Here is a 22,325-nt window from a genome sequence, read left to right as displayed (position 1 = left end):
ATGACTCTTGGACTAAGTAGGCTTTTCAGTGGTTAAGATTTGGAATAAATAGGACTTGAACTGGAACAGTAAAAGCAGAAAGAAGGGAATGGATACAAATTTATCAAAATTTCTTTTTCACTTAAACTCCAATATTTGTTCTTGGCACCATAGGAAAACATTTAAAAAACTGAGTTATAACTTACATAGAGGAAAGTGCATCAGTGTTCCATCTAATGCTTAATGTTGTTTATATATATATATATGTGAAGATGTGCAATATTTCCATCACTTCCAGAAGGTTCCCTCATGCCTCTTCCCATTCAATAACTGCTTCCATACAATCCACTATTTAATTTCTATTAATATAGACATATTTTGCCTGTTACTGAACTTCATCTAAATACAATCACAATATGCACACTTTTGTGATGGGTTTCTTTCTCTGAGCACACAGACTCTGAAATTTATCCAGAAAAACAACATATTGATGAGGGAAAATATCTATTACCTGAAAAGAATAAACTTTAACTGTTTTATGTTATCTGGTAAAATTTCCAAATGAACAGGACTTCAGCATGCATGCACACATATCTGAAAAAAAATGGTGAAAGTGTGCTTCATTTTTCTTCTCTGCCTTGCCGTTCTTTCAGTGAATGTGGTATGCTAAGGTGCGTGACCGTATGTGAGAGAGGGTTAGAGTAAAATAAAGAATTGCTTTAACACCTAAATCCAAAATGTCTACTTGTGTACGTGAGGAATTACACAGAATCAGGAAAATTGGTATTCTTAGGGTGGGTAGAGGATTGGGCAGGTCTGAAAATTGGAATATTTTTGGCAGAATTTAACGCTATTAATTTGTTGACTACATTCCTTAGTCAAAAATGTTATGTCATTGGGGAAACTGAGCAGAAAAAGGCTAATATTGTGAATGTTAAGTGCTTGCGTATTTATCCATTCTTAAATTTATTTTAGAAGCATTTATGTACTCATTTATGTTTCCTCAAAAGTTGCTCATTATTATTCTAACAGGGCAACCAAAGGAATGCATCTAAATGGGAAATGTATAAGAAATAATTAAAATTACCAACAAAACAGAGAAAGCTAAAGACCCTTTGTAATCATCAAAGCATCAGATTGTTCAGTTCTTTAGATTAAAGCAAGTGCTCAGCACTCTTAACATTTCTAAGTAATTAAACGGGTTCTGTAGCTTGGCTACTGTGACTATAATCTTGCTGATATGGATGGTATTTCATTAATGATATCTCAAGGGGAATTTGCAGTAGGTTGAAAATTAATGAAATATTAATAACCAACAACCAAAGAAATGCAGATATGTCTGCTTTAGAAAAGACGTGACCTACATGCTCCTTACGTTAAAATCTTTTTATTTTTTTTATTTGTATTTGCATTTTAAGCATGACAATGTATGCTATAACTTAATGAGTGGGTATTTCATTGGAATTATAGTGTGCATATCATGTGGTCTTTGAAAAACCTTTGTGCAAAACATTATTTGGGTAATTTGACATGTTTGGGTGTTAACAAAATAATTTTTTGCAGTAAAAGAAGTGGTTTGTATTTTCATATAATATAATATGTGACATACTTCTGTGATCAGAGGAAATAAGCTGAACTGCTTTGAATTCAAGTGAAAAACAGATGTTTCATCTACAGAAGGAGGATGGCTAACCTGCTGAAGAGGATTCTCTGTGATATATGGCAGGGCATGAAATTACTGAGTAGTGAGAAGTCAAATTTTCACTCATAAAAGGGAAGAACTCTACCTACCCTAAGGCATCACTCTATTGTAGAGAAGATCCCTGTCCCTGAAGGGATTATACAGATATAATGTGTTGAGAGTAGCAATACAGAGGTGATACATGGTCAAATGCTAAATTTCACCTAGTTTATTGGAGGAAATATCACCTTCACCAAGTCATTTAAAATTCTTATTTGAAGACATAGTTTTAAGCAATTACATAAGCATTAAAAATGGGCAGAAGAACTGAATAGACATTTTTCCAAAGAGGAAATGCAGATGGCCAACAGGCACATGAAAAGATGCTCAACATTGTTCATCATCAGGGAAATGTATATCAAAACCATAATGAGATATCACCTCACACCTGTCAGAATGGCTATTATCAAAAAGAACACAAATAACAAATGTCCGTGAGGATATGGAGAAAAGGGAACACTGTTGGTGGGAATGTAAATTGGTGCAGCCACTGTGGAAAACAGTATGGAAGTTCCTCAAAACTACCATATGACCCAGCAATTCAACTCCAGGATATATATTCAAAACAACCGAAAGCACTAATTCAAAAAGATACATGCTGTTCTCCATCGAAGCGGCCGCATAGCACAGGGAGATCAACTCAGTGCTTTGTGACCACCTAGTGGGGTGGGATAGGGAGGGTGGGAGGGAGGGAGATGCAAGAGGGAAGAGATATGGGGACATATGTATATGTATAGCTGATTCATTTTGTTATAAAGCAGAAACTAACACACCATTGTAAAGCAATTATACTCCAATAAAGATGTTTAAAAAAAAAAAGCTTGGATCAAAACAAACAAAAACAAAACAAAAACAAAAAGATACACGCACCCCAATGTCCATAGCATGTTATTTACAATTTTCAAGATATGGATGCAACCTATATGTCCATCAACAGATGAATGGATAAAGAAGATGTGGTATGAATATGCAACGTAATACTATTCAGCCATAAAAAAGAACAACGTTTTGCCATTTGCAGCAACGCAGATGGACAATGGAGGGCATTATGCTAAGTGAAATAAGTCAAAAAAGGACAAATACTGTATGATACACTTACATGCGGAATCTAAAACATACAGCAAACTAATGAATATAACAAAAAAGAAGCAGACTTACAGATATAGAGAAGAAACTAGTGGTTACTAGTGGCGAAGGCAGAGGGGCAATATAGGGGTGGGAAAGTGGGAGGTACAAACTATTGTGTGTAAGATAGGCTCAAGGATATATTGTACAGCACGAGGAATATAGTCAATATTTCGTAGTAACCATAAATGGAAAGTAACCTTTAAAAATTGTATAACAAATTTTTATAAAATAGGGAAACTATACAAAGTAAATTATGTCTAACTTGTCTTAGGTAATTGTGTGTATGGGGCCATTACCATAAAGTATTAACCTTTATATTGACCTGCTATTTAACATATATGGCTTAGCATGACTGAATTTATTTTTCACTAAGAATGGAGAAAAATAGCTTTTTTGGCGGTACATGGGCCTCTCACTGTTGTGGCCTCTCCCGTTGCGGAGCACAGGCTCCGGACGCGCAGGTTCAGCGGCCATGGCTCACAGGCCCAGCCGCTCCGCGGCATGTGGGATCTTCCCAGACCGGGGCACGAACCCGTGTCCCCTGCATCGGCAGGCAGACTCTCAACCACTGAGCCACCAGGGAAGCCCGAAAAACAGCTTTTGTGATCATTTGAGAATCTATTCTTTTTCTACAAGCTGGTTGGAATTTTTATACTCCTAACTCAGAACATCTTTACACAGGCCCAGATTTTTAGAACAATTAGTGTTCTCAAGAAAGAACAGAAGGAGAAAACCTTTTTTCTATTTTTTAAACTGACATTTGCATAGTCTTCTATGCAAAGCCATAAATTGGTACACATATAATTCTATTATTAGGCTCACTGCAAAATAATTCATTTTCCCTGTATACATTATATCCATCTGTGTACTTGAATGTTTTAATTTGTGATGTGGAAATGTCCTAACAAACCGAGCATTAATTATAGCAAGATCAAATACAAAGACTTTACAGAAGTACTAATGATGAGAAAGGTTTTATCCTTTTCATATATAATTGTTTTTTCATTTGAGGAAATGTTATTTAGCAAACATGGAATGATATTTTTAGTCTAGAGAGTTAATATATAATTCATTCATGAATAATCATTAAAAGCAATTATTAAAATGTATGTCTAACTTCACAAAGCACAACATTAAAATGTGTGTGCTTATTTAATCCGGTGATTTTTATTTACAGGCCTGCTTCTTGTACCCTCTGCATCTCTTAGTACCATCCTTACTTAGTAGCCTTATTAGTACCTTATCTACCCTTTGGACATTTTTTCTCTCCTTCTCTCTTTCTCTCCATATATTTCTATACAGTGAACACATATAGTCTTATGAATCTGTGTTTACTAGGTTAGTGTTGCCTATAAGAAGAAAAAGTATTAGCCACAGTTGTTAATTAAATTTATGTTCACCATAATGTATTTAGACAGAATTTTAAAAGTTATTTATAACAGAAATGTATATCCTTTGCTTATAAATGTAAACACATTAGAGAGCTTTTGCTTAATTTAGAGTTCCTTAATTCATTTTTAAAATAAGATTTGAAGTGTTGTCCTATACTTACTGCTCAAAATGCCATTTAATATAGATGTAGTACATGAGAATATGTATGGCTCTATGCTCTAATATTTGCACACAATAGAGTCTGAATGACCTATTATTAAAGTTTTTCCTTGTTGTCAAGGTATTGCTTTTGTAAAAGGCCCTTTAAAAAGGATATCGTAAAGGAGTAGTGTCAAATTGATTAATCCATTGGCACAGATCAAATTATTTGATTATTTACCGGAAAACATGGGCCCAGTGAATAGGAGTTAACTCAAATATCTTTTGATATCTTAAAGTATTCTGAACTGACACCTTTTACCTCCTATGTTGTGTTTTTCTTCTTTCTCCCGATTTTATGCTCCTTGGTAGCCTGACTTTCTACAATGTTTTCAGTAGAAGTTATTTACTTCCTGTGCGATGCTACTAAAATATGCAGCCATGATGATAGCACGTGATGATAGCCATGATGATGTGATATTAGACTTATGTTTCCACACTAAGTTGTGAATTCTTAAAAATTAGTTCAGGTCTTAAATAAATTTGTGTCAGGGCCCAGCACCATGCTTGCTACATGACAGAAACTAATAGTTGCTTGTTTTCGAATGAACGAGTAATTGAACTCCCTTCTAACTGATCCAGATAATGAGAAATCAACCTAGAGCAGGTGCTCTTCATCAAAACCTAATATTCTGTATTTCACAAGTTATAGACTCAAAGAGTCTCATTGATATCTCTGAAATTCACAGAAGTAGGGACTGAAAATATGTTTTTATCTTGTTTTGTTTTGGTAAAGCAGCATTGCTTGTAATAAAAATTTACCTGTAAGTTTTAAGGTGCCCCTTTGCACCTTGTGTATTCTGATTTGGAATACCCTATTTTAATTCCATTATTTATGTGCTTCATATATATTGTAATGTTTTATTTATGTGAAGGTTATTACAGTACCATAATAGGTGCTAGTGATTTCTAATTGGTCTATTAGTAATATCACTTGATAGATATTAGAATACTAATCTAATAGTAATTTATTTTCTAAGTCTTTAGAAATCTTCCCTTTAATTCAGCAGTATATTTTCTAATCCTATTTTTAAAATAATATGAATACCACAATAAGGGACTTGGTTTTGAAATAATAGGCCATATCAGTAGCAAAATATCACTTAAGTAGAATGTGAGTAGTTGGGACAGTGTATTTCTATATACTGTCACAATTACGTAAAAAAAGAAACTTAAAAGGCATTTTATAATCTTGACGTAACTTCAGGAAAGAATTGCATTTTTTATGGTCACTGGTGCTCGAGGAGTAAAAAGAAAAAAAATGTTTTGTAGTTAATTGGCAGGAACAATGAAATGCATTGAGATAGTATTTATTGAGTTTTATTCCCCAATCTATGGAATGCTAAATGGAATAATTTTTTAATTAAAATTTTAGAAATCTTATTAGAATTGTATACGTAACAATAAAATGAGTGATAGACAGGAAGAAGAAGGAAACAAGTTGGAAAAAGAAACACAAAATGATGAAATGCTACAAAAATCAGATCTCAAGAAAGACAGTGGGCTCTTATTAGTTCTCAAGAAAATTAAAACCAGCAAGCCACCCAGATAAGTCAGTTGGCATCTATAGAAATTTAAGGGTAAAATTAAACAGGATTTTGTGGGGCTACTTTTAGAAGAAACTCCTGTAGAAAGCTTAAAATCATGAAAGAAAGAGGAATACTAAATGTATTAATATAATTTATATATTAATAATATTCTAATAGAAAAATTTAATAAGTGTACTCTAACAGGATATAGAAATGTTCCTTAAATGGAGCTGAGTTTCTTTTTTTTCAATGTTGTATTTTAAGCGATGTGATTTAATTTATACATTATTTTACCTTAGTTTAACAAACATTTATTGAAAATTCTCCTATGTGCCAGGCAATATGCTAGGTACTAGTGTTACTAAAATAACAAATTGGCCTCCACAATCTAATGAAAAAAGTTTGCAGTGGTAGGGAAAAAATATAAACAGACCAGAATGCTACTAGGTGATAAAATGTTGTGTAATTAAATGCAATTAATATGTAAAATGTAACTATTATATAAGATGTAATTATTATAGGATAACAACTGGAAAGATGGATGATACCATACCACGTTACATGAAGTTACATTTGAGCTAAATTTTGCCAGGATGAGGAGGCATGTGGAGAAAGGATTAGTTGTACACTGGAGTAGTTATCATATCACTCTATAGTCAACCTTGTGCCAGCTATTGTTGTAAGCTTACCATATGTCTGACATACATCAGGCAATCTGGCTTCAAGGTCTGGGCTCTTAACCACAGTGCTATACTGTGTTTCATGATAATATAGTGTGTTCTGGCAGGATTGAAGCTATTCAGTGTGACTGGATCAAAGGGTTCATGTAATGGAATGGTTACAAATCAAATGACAAATTGTTAAGACTAGATTCTAAAGTGGCTTATATGCTAAGACAGGGATACTTATATTTTATCTTAGAGGAAATGGTAAGTCATTGAATATTTTTATGCAGGGAGCAACATAATGTTTTTATTTTAGAAAAAAAATCAAGACAAGGATCCTGTTTAGGAGTTTATGCAATAGACTCTCTGAGAAATGAGGAAAATTGGGATTTAGACATGGTGAATGTAATGAACTTGAGACATTGTTTCAGAAACTGGTGGAAAATTGAGTCAGAAAAAAATTGAGAGGTATAGTGGAAAAGGCATGGACCATGACACCAAATAATTTTTTTAAGTATTTATTAATTCAGTCATTCAATATAATTTACATTATGAACTTCTTTCAATACAATATGGGGTTACAATTAGGGTTTCTTTCACCAAAGAACAGCCCAATAGCTGAGCTAGAGAACATATAGGATCAATGAAAAGATAAAAACGATCACTTATGAATATCAGATTTTAAAGATAATTCTGTATTATTTATTCACACAACATCTTCAACATCATTTGTTTCCACGGTGCCATCTAGTCTAAAATGTTCATATGAACAATTTATGCTTCATTTAAAAGGCCTAGACATATTAGAAAAATCCTGAGAGCTAACCATAAAACCATGTTTAGCAATATCCACCCATGGGAACAAGAATGATTTGAGTTCTAAAACCTGAAGAGACACTACCAAATGTAAAATGTATGGCTAGTGGGAAGCTGCTGCATAGCACAGGGAGATCAGCTCGATGCTTTGTGACATCCTAGAGGGGTGGGGTAGGGAAGGTGGGAAGGAAGCTCAAGAAAGAGGGGATATGGGGATATATGTATACATATAGCTGATTCACTTTGTTGTACAGCAGAAACTAACACAACATTGTAAAATAATTATACTCCAATAAAGATATTAAAAACAAAAAACAGTGAGATACCACTTCACACCACTAGAGTGTTTATAATAAAAAAGATAATACCCCCCCCAAAAAATTAAAAAAATAAACCCTGAAGAGAGAAGCATAGTTATAAATCAGCAGTTTCATTAATTTTCTAATTCTTATTGCTTCAAGTCTAAATTTTCTGTGAGATTAAGAGCTACCTATTTTCTAGATACCCTTTATCTTCCTCTCTAGCTTAACCTGCCAACACTTTCCTTGACAGACCGTCCACGCTATAAGCATGTTTCACCTTCCGCTAAAACATACCAGATTCTTTCCGATCTAAAAAAGCCTGGCCTAAAATCTTCAAAGATAGTTGTTAAACAGAGGAAGAGCTGCTATCCAAGAAAACCCCTCATATATTCATATAATCCTGGATATCATAGTAGGGTCTGATAACTTTAAAGAGTAATATGGATCTTGCTCCATTCCTAAACAGAGGTCATGATTGTAAATAATGCCTTTCTTTGAAAAGCAAAGAGTGCTAGTAATTTCCAGAGCAGAGCAGTGGAATTCCTCAATCATAGAGATTGATTATTATGGGATGGAATGAGCACATATAGTACGCAGACTGGAAAACATAATTTTTATGTGAACATTTGTTATGTATAACAATAAACATATTGTTTGTTTTATATATTTTATTGAATTGCACAAAGATTCAATTTAATAGCTGATTTGAAAAAAATAAACTGCTTTATAAGAATAGGCCATATATATAATGGCATTCCATGTGGTTTTTAATATTATGTTTAAAATCTTACCAATTCTGGTATGCCACTATTACAAGTTTATAAACTTTCATTTTAAAACCGTATTTTACCATTTTTGAAATTTATTTTATCTTTATCATTGGGTGGTGTGTATTTATATAATTGTAAATTTTGCCCTTTGAAGATCTGTGTATTTGCAGAAATGTTCAATTCTTACAAATGATTATGAGATGATTTCACTGGATAAAATATGAGTTTCAGGTCCATTTGCCAATTTTCTGCCTGGATTGTTGTTTTTATATAGCTGAATCAAAACCCGTAAAGAATATAGTGAGGAGCAGATATAATAACTTATTAACTACACTGTCTCGTTCTTTATCTACATTGGACAAAATTAACAAGTTTCTGAAAAAAAAGTATAGACTCAATTGCCATTTTATACAAGTTATGTTCTGTGGCAGTTCAGATTAATTGTGTTGTTCAAATCACATTGGAATTTAAGAACACTAGAACAGAAAAATAAAAGCCATAGATACTTTTAGGTCAGTGTGTTCATTGTCATAAGTCTGTTGGTATATTTTCAAATTTATATTTGCTTTTATTTGCAAGTTACTGAGGATTTTTATAAGAAGACAAGCTTAGATGATGCTGTTTAAAAACTGTGATTAACATTAGTCACAGAATCAACTAATGCTATATGATATTATAGAGCTCTGTCAATAGACAGGAATAAGCTAGTTATGTTCGTGAAAAAGAAAGAAGTTTAAAGGAGAATAGTAAGCACTAGGAATGATAGGAGATAAGGTCAGAAAAGAGTCCAGGGGAAGATCATAAAGTACCTTTTATGGGTCACGGTAAAAGTTTGCATGTAATTCTAATTACAAGAGGAATCAATAGAAGGGTTTTAAATGAGCATAGTATTATTTCACATTTTAAAAAGAGTTGGAGTCTCTCAATTTATTCCAAGAGAGCATGATGGAAATGGGAAATAATGTAGCCATTTCATAATCTATTTTGGAGATAGAATTAGTAAGACTTGTGGTTGGATTGGGTTACAAATAGAAATGACTTCTTGCTCTTTGTTCTGAGTATGTGGGTGTATGATAGTGCCATTAACTGATAAAATATTAACTAATATGGGAAAGACTGATGGAGAAGTATGTTGGGAGTGGTAGTTAGTTGTGCCTAATAGGCATCCAAATAGTCAGGAACAGGGTGGTCTTTGTTCTTTGAGATACCCTTTTAAACTAAATCACAAAACCTGATTTTGTGGTTTGGTTTAGCATAACGCTTTCTGGTCCCAACATTGCATTTCAGTTATGCCTTATCAAAAAATTTTGTTTTCTTATGAAGTAGATAAAATTATTACAAACCTATTTTGCCTATGCAAAGGCTCATCATCTGAGTATTTTAAGTAGAATACATCCTTTCTTGTCAAGATACTCCACAAAAGATGTTGGACACTAAGTAGTAAGGAGATGCCAATCCAAGATGTTAGAAAGACCCCCAAAAGTTGTGCATTCTTTAGAACCGTTTTATCTTATGGTCAAGACAGATTTTCCAAAGTCTCCCATTGCGGAGCACAGGCTCCGGACGCACAGGCTCAGCGGCCATGGCTCACGGGCCCAGCCGCTCTGCGGCATGTGGGATCTTCCCGGACCGGGGCATGAACCCGCGTCCCCTGCATCGGCAGGCGGACTCTCAACTACTGTGCCACCAGGGAAGCCCGAGAAGTATTTTTGACATTTATACTTTACTTAGGTTTATTTGCAAAAATATTGAAAGGTCTTAAGACATTTTAGTAGACATCATAGCAGGAACAAAAAGGGATACCCATAATAGAGCTTTTAAATGTTGTCTACAATGGACTGTCACTAGTATAATTCTCATCAATCTTTATCATTTTAGGTAGAGATACAAAAGGATTTGCCACATGTGTAATTTTTTCCTTACTAATTCTCCTGATATATAAATGTAAAACATTTAGAATGTCTGTTCTATATTCAAAATAGTAACTCCCCAATGGCTGCTTGTTGGGAAGCTAATCCAGTTAAATACATTCACTGTGTGCTCAAAATTAGTATTTAGGTGCTCAATCATCACCTCCAACAAAACAACCTAAACAAAATTCAGGTTTTTAAAATCAGAAATAAGATGATTTTCTTACCTTGCACTTTCTGTTAATGTTACCACATTTTCCTATTCAGAATCAAACTGTGAGTAAAATTAGAGTCCTTTTCAATTATCTGTCATATTTGGTAACATTTCACATTTGTCCTTTTCTGTCTGTCATATTTATTATTATAGGTTAAGCCACTGAAGTATAAATACAGGAGTACTGAATTTGTTTTCTAATTGGTTACTTTTTTTTTTTTTCCAAAGGAGATGTTGAGGATAGGAGTTTATTAATTAATTAATTTATTTTTGCTGTGTTGGGTCTTCGTTTCTGTGCGAGGGCTTTCTTTAGTTGTGGTAAGTGGGGGCCAGTCTTCATCGCGGTGCATGGGCCTCTCACTATCGCAGCCTCTCTTGTTGCGGAGCACAGGCTCCAGACGCATAGGCTCAGTAGTTGTGGCTCACGGGCCTAGTTGCTCCAAGGCAGGTGGGATCCTCCCAGACCAGGGCTCGAACCCGTGTCCCCTGCATTAGCAGGCAGATTCTCAACCACTGCGCCACCAGGGAAGCCCCTAATTGGTTACTTTGATTCTAGTATTGTTCCTCTTTAATTTAAAAGGAACATATCACTGACTCCCCATTTCTCTGTATCTGTCTCTTGGTATCTCTCTGTCTCTCTTTTTCTCTTGCCCCTCTTTGTCTTCTAGCTTGTCTCTCTTCCAACCTATACTTTATAAGTTTTTTAGTTTGGATATTTGGTCAATCATGACTTAACACTATGACGTAGCATTGAGAGTGAAGAAGAAACATTGAAAGTATAATGATTATAAGACTTAAAATAAGAAAAAGGAAAGTACAGGGTAGAGAGAGATTAAAATAATGCCAATGTGTTTAAAGTGAAATTGTTGGATAAATGCAATCATCTGATCGTGAAGACAGAGAAAAATTAGTTACCTAGTCCAGGATGGATTCTCTGTGATACCAATCTTAATGTTTTGCTTTGTGATACTGATCTCAGCACTCTGATTTGATTCACTGTTTAAACAGTTCAATTTAGGTATTTTAATTGTGGATCTTTCATTAGCTCTTGCCCCAAAGTCTGAAATTACAATTCCTGGAAATTGAAACTTTTCATAACAAAATAAAATTCCATTAAAAATAGAAATATAATATAGAAAACAATTTTAAAATTTCCCATTTATATTATCTCCCATAAAATTCTAAGCAAAGACGGGCTGTATCTAAATGTGTATGTGTTTGGTAATGAGGGGTTGGGAGGTTGAGTGAAAAAGAATTTTGATTAAATCAACATATCTAAACTTTATTTAGTGACTTACATATGTATAGCATTCTGCATAGTTTTGAGGTAATCAAAAGACTACTTAAATTATTAGGGTTATTTAGTTTAAAAGGTGAAGTGGTAACAGAGGGACTCTGGCTCCCTGCCATGGGCCACAGGAGCAAAACTGGGTGGCGGGGGTGGGGGCAGAAGGTGTCTTTTCTGGGAGTCCTGGGGCCACTGTTGGGGTCCAGCTTCAAGTGTCTATGGAAACATTGGTAGCGGGGATGAGGGCAACCAGGGACCAGTGGGGGCTCTCTTGCTGGCCCTGTGGGAGCTGGTCTACTGTGACCCTCCACCCAGCATCAGCCACAAGCTGACATGCCTGGACTTGGTGCACTGCCTGGGCCTGGGCCATGGGTCCGGTCATCTTGTGCTCAGCCTTATGTCCTGGCAGATAGGCAGCTGGTGACACAATCAGGTGTTCCCATCCTAGACAGTTCCTGTGTCAGACTGGAGGAGATGACATTTGGGAAGATGCTGGAGAGCCTCCTGTGGCTACTGACCCACTGAGTGGCTGCCAGCGCTGTGAACTATGGCTGACCCTGCAAACTGTCTTCAGTGGAGGTTTCTGTTGCCACCTTCTGCATCCAGAGCTTTTCGGAACTTGCTGTCCTTTGGCTGCAGAAGTTTAAGTGGGGCAAGGACTTGCTGGATGTGAACCAACAGCTTCCGAGCAAGTACTTGGCTTGTAGCATCCTGGAGTGGGTGCCCCAGGCAGGGAAGGAGCTCCTGAGTAGTGCTAAAGGGAGCCCCAGAAAGAGGAAATTGATCCCTTTGATGTGAATTCAGGGCAGGTGTTTGCAAATCCCAACAAGCCCATGGTGACCCCTGGCTGCTCAGAGACAGTGTTGACAGTAGGGATGAGTCTGAGAGTCAAGGCCCTGACGCCATGGGCCAAGGACACAGCAGCAGCAGAGGAGAAGGCAAGGCAAGGGAAAGGTGCCTAAGCCAGTGCACCAACAGATGTTTAGAAAGGAATTAAGAAACAACAAAGATATACTTTCTAGACCTAATGATTGTCCTATGTGCCATGCCATCAGAATCTTGAATGAGGTTTTGAAGAGAGATAAAGTTCTTCCTTTTACTAGTGTCTTCGAATATGTCAGTGATATCAAGGTCGATTACAATTTTATTGGGTGGCTATATGTTATATTGACTTAGATGCAACTTAAATAATTTACAACATTAAAGGTAGAATTAGAAAAGGAATTGCCTTTTAAAAAAAATCACACGACATTATGCTTAAAATTGAAAAAAAATATTTTTTGTCTTCAAGAATAGTCAAAAATTTAATATGCTAATTTTATTACCCCATTAGTCAGCATTACAGATCCTCTGTTCTATTTTATTTGTTTCCTTACTGTTTATTAATTACATACACCTATTTCTTCATTTTTTATAACTATTTTAATTCTTAAAGACAACCCAAGACCTATTTTTTTTTCTATTCTCTTGTTTCTTTTCAAAACTTAGATCACCTTTGTCTCATTAGGGCCTCAGTGAAATAACAGTGAGACCTACTAGCTACATCACATTGATACACTGCTGTCAATGAGATAGAGTGATTGATCCCTGCATATAACAGGTTGACAGATAATTAATTTACATCTTCTACAGAACCCAGCATAAAGCTAAACATCTAAGTGCTCCATAAATGTTTGAATTTGATATAAATAGCTTATTATCTGTCTAAGGATGCTTCCTTCTAAGTATGTATTTTGATTATATATAACTATTGTCCCCAGTATTCAAAATATAAAATATTATGTGTATTCACACACATGGGAGTATGTATATGTGTGTGTATATAGTGCAAATATCACCTGTGATAGATGAGAAAATTATAAAAACAATTTATTGTTAGTCTCTAATATTAATCTTTTTAAAAATATATATATAATGTTGTTAATGGTGATATTCAAATTGTTTTTTGCATTACGTCTATATTGCCTTTACATTTGCCCTAATTCTTTTAATAATGTATTTCCTTTTATTTCAAAAATAAAGAGAATTAAGAAATAATTTATTTTATATAAAATTATTTTAGTGGTTATTTATTATAAAACCTAACCCCATGATAGTTTTAATGTAGTCATGAATAATCCTATTTTTAATATTTAAATAATACATTGCTTGAGATTCCTACCATTTGAAAAGTCATCTCTCTATCAGTTCCATAGCACCAAGTATTTCTATGGAAAAAAATAGAAATTTACAATATTTACTGTCAATAAACTTTGTGCCAGCAAGGGGGCAGAAATGCAGAAAATTATAGACTTTTAAATGTGTGAATTGCTTGCAAGTTAGAAGGCCTGGGTAATTATGTATCTTAGATGGGTAGTGCACAATAAAACCCAGAGACAATGATAATTGAGGTGACTTCCTCTTGCTTCAGCTCTGTTATCACATAAAAGGAGCAATCTGTTTTTAATCTAAAATTTGACATGAATAAACTTGTTTTATGAGTTTTTCGGTGCTTGCTAAAACAAAGAAAGCAGCAATTTAAGAGAGTTAGGTTTATAACAATCTTTTGAAGACCCTGTAGCTAGAAATTAATCAGAATAATGTTGAACTATTAGAAAATAACTGGAGTAATTAAAAAGCACAAATCGAGTCAAATTACAAAGAGTGAAAGGCAATATCCTTTTTTTTTTTCTATCATACAACCATGCTAAACTTCCCTTATTATTCATGAAAGAGCTTTTTAGAGTTTATGACTTATGGGGCTTCCCTGGTGGCGCTGTGGTTGAGAGTCTGCCTGCCAATGCAGGGGACACGGGTTCGAGCCCTGGTCTGGGAAGATCCAACATGCTGCAGAGCAACTAAGCCCGTGCGCCACAACTACTGAGCCTGCGTGTCTGGAGCCTGTGCACCGCAACAAGAGAGGCCACGATAGTGAGGGGCCTGTGCACCGCAATGAAGAATGGCCCCCACTTGCCGCAACTAGAGAAAGCCCTCGCACAGAAACGAAGACCCAACACAGCTGTAAATAAATAAATAAATTAATTAATTAATTTTTACAAAAAGAGTTTATGACTTACAATGGCAATTGATCTTTGGCTTTTCCAACACTGCCTTCCAGAATCAAACTGACTTTTGACAAATACTTAGGATGAATGCCAAGAGACTTTTTGGCATAAATAACAACCATTTATGTTTTTACACAATTATTGCAACTTGTGAGAGAAGTTTAATGATTACATCAACAACTTTATTTTGTTTTACCATTGATACCATAAGTTTGAAATGAATTATTAATCTGTGATTTATCTACCACAAATAATACAAGAGGTTAATAGAAATGCTTTGCATTTCTTATACTTTAGAGTTAACCGTTTCTACTTATTGCACATTGTGGAGGTGAGTCTTACAGAATTGATCACTTCCGGGTGTATAACCTACTAATTGCATGTTTCACGTTCATCATTCTGTTTTTTTTAATTTTGAAAAAAAATATTTATTTATTTATTTTTGGCTGCGTTGGGTCTTTGTTGCTGTGTGCGGGCTTTCTCTAGTTGCAGCGAGCGGGGGCTACTCTTTGTTGTGGTGCATGGTCTTCTCATTGTGTTGGTTTATCTCGTTGGGGAGTACGGGCTCTAGGCACACAGGCTCAGTCACTGTAGCTCGCAGGCTCTAGAGCATAGTCTCAATAGCTGTGGCGCACGGGCTTAGCTGCTCCTCAGCAAGTGGGATCTTCCCAGACCAGGGCTCAAACCTGTGTCCTCTGCATTGGCAGGCGGACTCTTAACCAGTGTGCCACCAGGGAAGTCCCATGTTCATCATTCTTGTCTTCAGCTTTCACATCCAATGTGAGGTCATAAGCAATTTATTCACAAATTGAGTTACCACCCACAAAGTATTTTTATGATAAAACAAGGAAATATTTCCCTAGGAAGTCAGGGTTAATTGTGCGTGTGTGTTTGTTTTGGTGTTTTTTTGTTTTGTTTTCTTTCTTTTTTTTTTCCCCAGGAAGACATAGCTCTGTAACTTTAAATTTAAAATTCACTTTGGGGAGTTTTAATATTAAAATTAATCACACACAGAGTGATTTTTTAAAATAGACATTTACCTGAATAATTTTGTCACCTAAGTTTATAAAATAAATATGTATATGAAACTATTCATGAAATTTAGCCTACATAAAATGAATCCAAATATATTTGTAATTTGACAAAACTTAGATAATACAGGTGAACCAGACAGGGAGGTGATGATCAAGTTACAGCTCATAAATTATGGTCACTGTATATTTGTGAACTGCCCCTATCAAAAGACCTTGTCTAGAGGAAACTGGATGACAACATTGCTTGTTCATTTAGATTTCATTGTTTGCTGAATAACTCAATTCATTACATCTTTGAAGATTAAAATTGAATTAATTTTAACAATACATCTGTGAGGGAGACAGAGGGTAGGATTATCACATTGAGTTGAAGGATACATTGTCTATTTGGAATGGGAAAATCATACAACATACCAGATTGTAATAGAAAGTATATTTCTATATTCTATCTAACATCTATCTCAGAGTTTTATATCTTATATACAACTAGGTTTTTGTCAATAGCTAAGAGAGAAAATGCTAGCCAAGATTCTTATGGCTGGTAGGAAAAATATGGCCCTTTATGAACTATAGTTTTGTTAACCTCCATTCCTTGTTTTGGTTGGTTGTGTTCCTTATTTAACTTGGTGGAGAATCTTGGTAAGCTAGCACAAAATGATCTAAATCAAATTCTATTACGGACTTTATTTTGATTAGTCCCTAAACATTTGTTTTGACTTTTAATTTCATAAATTCTGAATTTCACATTTAGGAAAGTAGATTTACTGAATATACTTTTATATTCTTAACAGTTCTGGAGAATCAAAGCAGATAACCTTGGTTATGCAATTAGTCATGACACCGGAAGTGTGAGGGGCAATACTCAGTCTCCTAACTTGGTTTACTGCTTTTCCTCGCTGTGTGCATCAGCCAGCTCATTGCCATTGCTCATTCCTCTACCTGTTGGTCTCTGTATTACTGTGAATTCTGTCTCCTTTGCTTTCTCCATGTCTCTTTCCCACTCCCTCTGGACCCTTCAGTCTTATTCCCCTAATGACAATACATATACATATAAACATAACTGCAGTTATGTCTATAAGTGGGTGTATGTGGATGTTACCTTGAGAAACAGACGCATGCCTTCAAATTAGAGAAATAAACAGCATACTTACATTGATCATGCCTTCGTTAATTGCATCCTCTCAGATCCTAGAGGCACTCAAACTTTTCCTCAGGCAGGTGACAGAAGATTTATTGTCATTAGATTCTTACCTATGTACTTTAATCCTACAGTAATAAATGCATGCATTCCCCCAAACTGGAGAGTTCAGTGGCTTCAAAATCCCTCTTTTTAGATAATCATTTTGCCTCGTAAGCTACTTATCATAATGTGTAAAACATTAACCTTTAATCTCATATTTACCTTTGTAATAGAGTTTACACTAATGAAAAAGTTTCAGGTAGATTAATTGTATTAAAATATGGTAAGAAATATGTTTGAAAATGTGCTTTTAACTTATTTCTCAGAATATGCTGAGGCTTATGAAATTGTTATTGGTTTTTGTTCCAAGTTGGATTTTCTATTATTCCTTTTATTCTCTTTTTAAAATTTGTATGTTTTGATTAAAATTCAGAAACCAAGCTAAAGAAAACCTAGAAAGAAGAAAAAAGTAAATTTCAGGTTGTTCTAGGAAGATTCTATCTTATATAAAATGTAGTATAGTACAGCTGATCTTCTACTTGCTCTGAGGATGTTTTAGGGTAAAAGGATTTTTAGGAGCAGAAATTCAGGATATATACACAGATTAAAATGGTTCTTTATATTGAGGCTTCCCAGACTTTTAGGCTTTATGAATTAGCAATTTTTTTTTCATTTGTTTGGAGGGACTGGTGTATGGTTGCCAGCTCTCTTTTGCCAAGGAAGAAAGTTAAAAATATCAGCTAGCAATTACTATTAGAGAAGGAATGTTTCACATATACACACACACAATGAAGAGAACTTAAACTCAGAATAAAATATATGGACCTTTACGAGTAATGATACCTGACAACCATATGCAGTATATTTTTAATATAGATGTTTTTAAAATATGAATGCTGACATGTTATAGCATAAAATTACATTACATGTAATATCTTCATTAAACAATTTTGACAAGTCTGAGCTCTAAATTTGTTGATAGTGCAACACCAACTGGTGCTCTGTCATTGTTTATTCCTTTACTTTGTTTTCCATCACATTGCTGAAAATCAAGTTTCACAAGTTAATGAAAATAGAAATAATTCTATTAATAAGAGTTATATTAAATTTAAATATTCTGAGAAAAATGAGATAAGCCATAGAAATATGGCCTTCATATCTCCAGGAGTTTACTTCCTTTCCTTTGGACAAGAAAGAAATCATAAGATTAGCTAAGGCTGAGAAAAGTGACTCAACGAAGAGCATTTCCCCAAACTACCCAGCTTTGGGTTCTAATGGTGGAAAACATTAACTGAGGATAAAGTAACCCATGAAGACTTCTTAAACTGATACCAAACTGCCAACAATTGGGAATGATGTTCCCATGGTACTTTTTGAAACAAGGTTAAAAATTCAGTAACATGGATGGACCTAGAGATTATCATACTGAGTGAAGTAAGTCAGACAAAGACAAATACCACTTATATGTGGAATGTAAAGTAATAAAAATGCAAATGAACTTATTTTCAAAACAGACATAGACCCACAGACATGGAAAACAAACTTTTGGTTACCAAAGGAAAATGGGGTGAGGAAGGGATAAGTTAGGAGGTTGGGATTAATATATACGCATTACTATATATAAAATAGATAACTGACAAGGATCTACTGTATAGCACAGGTAACTATACTCAATATTTTGTAATAGCCTATAAGGGAAAATAATCTATATACTAAACTTTACTATATACTACTTTACTTCTGTACACCTGAAACATGGTAAATCATCTATACTTCAATTAAAAAAAATTTTTTTAATATTTATTGCAACGTTACTTGGTAACAACCTAAACTTCAATCAATAGAAGTATGGAGTAATTAATTTTGTTATAGGTATGCAATGGAATAATATATAACAAATTAAAGTAAATGAATGACTGTTTTCAATATAACATGGTTGAAAGATAATGTTGAATGAAAGAGAAGAGACACAAGAGTGTATAGTCTCTATAATTCACTTGTGTCATTTTATTGATACACAGGTAAAACTAATCTGTGCTTCTAGAAGTCAGGTTGCCATTTGAAAGGTGAGAGTGTAGTGACTGTGAAGAGACACAAAGGGAAATCCTGGGCATTGGCAGTGCTTTATATCTTCACCTAAGTGGTGATTACACAAGTGATTCACATTGTGAAACTTTATTGAAGTGTTTATTTATGATTAGTTCACACTTCTATGTATATTTCAAAAATATATTTATTTAAGAATTAAATATCCAAATACAGGGAATGTAGTATTAAAACTAGCTAAAGTGTTCTTTTTTCCTGCACAGCAAATTGGGACTTCCAACTCAGGACTCCATGATTTTTTAGATAATAAAACTACTCTGATAATCATCTCTGTATTTTCTCACTGAGAATAGATTTGTAGTTTCATAAAATCTAGGTCTAGATGTGTTGCTGTTCTTGTTGTTAATAATTTATATTCTCAAGCTACGAATTGAGAAAATTCAGAATACCATAACATTATTCCTTTGGTTGATACGATCTACCTTTACCCCCAGGGCTATATTTTGAATTGTAGGTTGTTAAGAATAAGAACATATCTGTTAAACAAGAAACTAAAGCTCCACTTCCCAAACACACACAACCATACTCATAGAGGAATCTTGCAATGACTGCTTTTTGAGTCATTGTAACTAAAACTTCATTTATTATTGAGTCTTTGTCATATATTTACACAAATTGTGGTAAACCTAACAGGATTATTGTCTCTCATTGAGCATAAACAGTGAAAAGTTCTAAGCAGAGGAAAAAAAAACATTTCTGATACTTGTAAGGGAGGTTTTGGTGTGTGTGCTTGGGAATGAGGTAAGAAGGATAAATGGGGGATATTTGCTTCTGCCTGGGAGTCAATAACCATTTTTACATAAAGGCAGCAGTTCAGGGTGTTGCCTCCATGTAACTGGGGAGTCTGTACTTCTTTTTGCTAAGAAAGAAGCTAATGACCTCCAGACCTGGGCCATCAAGAAGTAATGAGTTTGCCTAGTAGAGTAATGGTCTGAATCTGCCAGGGGTCACCAGTAGATTATAAACAGCCATGAAGGTTGTCTTATTTTTTTCTTTTTAACATCTTTATTAGAGTACAATTGCTTTACAATGGTGTGTTAGTTTCTGCTTTATAGCAAAGCGAATCAGCTATACATATACATATATCCCCATACCTCTTTCCCTCTTGCGTCTCCCTCCCTCTCACCCTCCCTATCCCACCGCCCTAGGTGGTCACAAAGCACCAGCTGATCGCCCTGTGCTGTGCGGCTGCTTCCCACTAGCTATCGGTTTTACATTTGGTAATGTCATTTTTAATGTAAGTCATACAAGTAGACTTAAGTGGTTTTCCAGAGTCATACGACTGAAGTTATCACCTTAGGATACAGGCCTTGACCTAAAATGGATAAGGAATAGATTCCCAATTAAAAGGAAAGCAGCATAAACTGCTCACTCTGAACCTATCAACTCATTGACAGAGTACAAGTAAGTGAAGGAAAGAAAGAGCAAGATTTGTGGTTGATTCAGTCTCTTTCTCACCAATAAATCATGTAAGGATCTGGTCTGCATTTCCAGCTCAGAGCCACATATGCATTAAGAAGCTCTGTGGAGTCTCAGAGGCTGGTCTACTCAATGCTATTCTTTATATCACCCTCAGAAATAAGACCTGTGTCTCCTCAAGCAGAGAAAAGGATGTTAGTGGAAGAGAAGAACAAACTGACAGTACTAGACCCAATAATAAGTTGTGGTGATAAGTCCTTTAGGCCAACCACAATTTCATTAAAAATTTTTGAAGTGAAGATAGTATGCCACTGGTGGTATCTTTATTTTTTATTTAATTTTATTTTATGGGGAAGATCTCTAAATTCTAGCCACCAGTAAAAGCAGCAGAGAAGGGATCATGCAACTCACTCACTTTCTTTTTAGACAGTATTCAGCTAAGAAAAGCCTAATCTCTTGGAGTGAACAGTAGGATTCCAAAGGAGAAAGAGTGAAACATCTTTTTTTTTTTTCATTTATTTAGACAAACTACTATTGTAGTAAACTAAGATAACCTTCCCCAGATAAAATATCGAAGCTTTTATGTAGGGTAGTGTTTTCTAGTTTAAGGCCAGTGTCGGAATAGACTTAGCATAATATCTATCATCTTTTCTATACAAGTCTTTCTCAACTTACAATGGGGTTACATAACCATCATGGGTTGAAAATATCTTAATTTGAAAATGCATTCAATATACCTAACCAACTGAACATCATTAAGCCTAACTTAAATGCACTATGAATATTAGCCTACAGTTGGGCGATATCATCCAACTCAGAACCTAGTTTATAATAAAGTGTTGAATATCTCATGTAATTTATTGAATACTGCACTGAAAGTGTAAAACAGAATGATTGTGTGAGTACAGAATGGTAGTAAGTGCATGCGACGTTTAACCCCGTGATTAGAGTGTCTGACGGGGAGCTGCGGGTTGCTGCTGCTGCCCAGCATTAGAAGAGGGTATTTTGTACCACATATGGCTAGCCCAGGAAAAGATCAAAAAACTTGAAGCACAGTTTTTACTGAATGCATATTGCTTTTGCATCATAAAGCAGAAAAATCCATCGATCCATTATAAGTCAGGGACTGCCTGTATTAAAACGTATGATACTGACCCTGAGTCACTAAAAGAAAATGTAAGTATAGTCCTCATTTACTGTTCTTTTACTGCAAGTCAGAGGGCTTTTCCATGGCTTGAGCATGGAGTGATGTGTGGAAAATACTGGTTTTGGATGATTAGTCTGCCAATGATAGATGGATTAAAATTTGAAGATATTGGAAGCGTTCAAGACCCAAAACAGACTGACATTGAATTGAATGATGAGGGCCTAGACTAGACTATAAGCAGTGGAAACTGAATGGAAGTTATAGATAATGACAGCAATAATACAATGTGTGTTGAGGCTTATTAATAATTTTAATTGTTTTATGTGGCTATTTCACCAAATGTCCTTATAGCAGAGAATATCAACACAGACCTTATCGAGATTAATAAAAGCACCAAACAAGGTGGATATTATTCCGAGTGCTTCATAAAAGTAAAATGTAGAATGCTTAGCCTCTGGTCATA

At 34.9% G+C, this 22,325-nt stretch overlaps 1 protein-coding gene and 1 pseudogene across 1 annotated transcript in view; both read left to right on the top strand.

Moving 5' to 3' along the window:
- ERBB4 (erb-b2 receptor tyrosine kinase 4) overlaps positions 1–22,325 on the top strand; it is a 694,050-nt gene that overhangs the window by 234,259 nt on the left and 437,466 nt on the right. The window lies entirely within an intron of this gene.
- LOC136125888 (18S rRNA aminocarboxypropyltransferase pseudogene) lies at positions 12,266–12,954 on the top strand (annotated as a pseudogene).

The sequence above is a fragment of the Phocoena phocoena genome, chromosome 7 (genome assembly GCF_963924675.1).
Source record: "Phocoena phocoena chromosome 7, mPhoPho1.1, whole genome shotgun sequence".
Classification (NCBI taxonomy): domain Eukaryota; kingdom Metazoa; phylum Chordata; class Mammalia; order Artiodactyla; family Phocoenidae; genus Phocoena; species Phocoena phocoena.
This window is presented reverse-complemented; position numbering and strand designations above follow the sequence as displayed.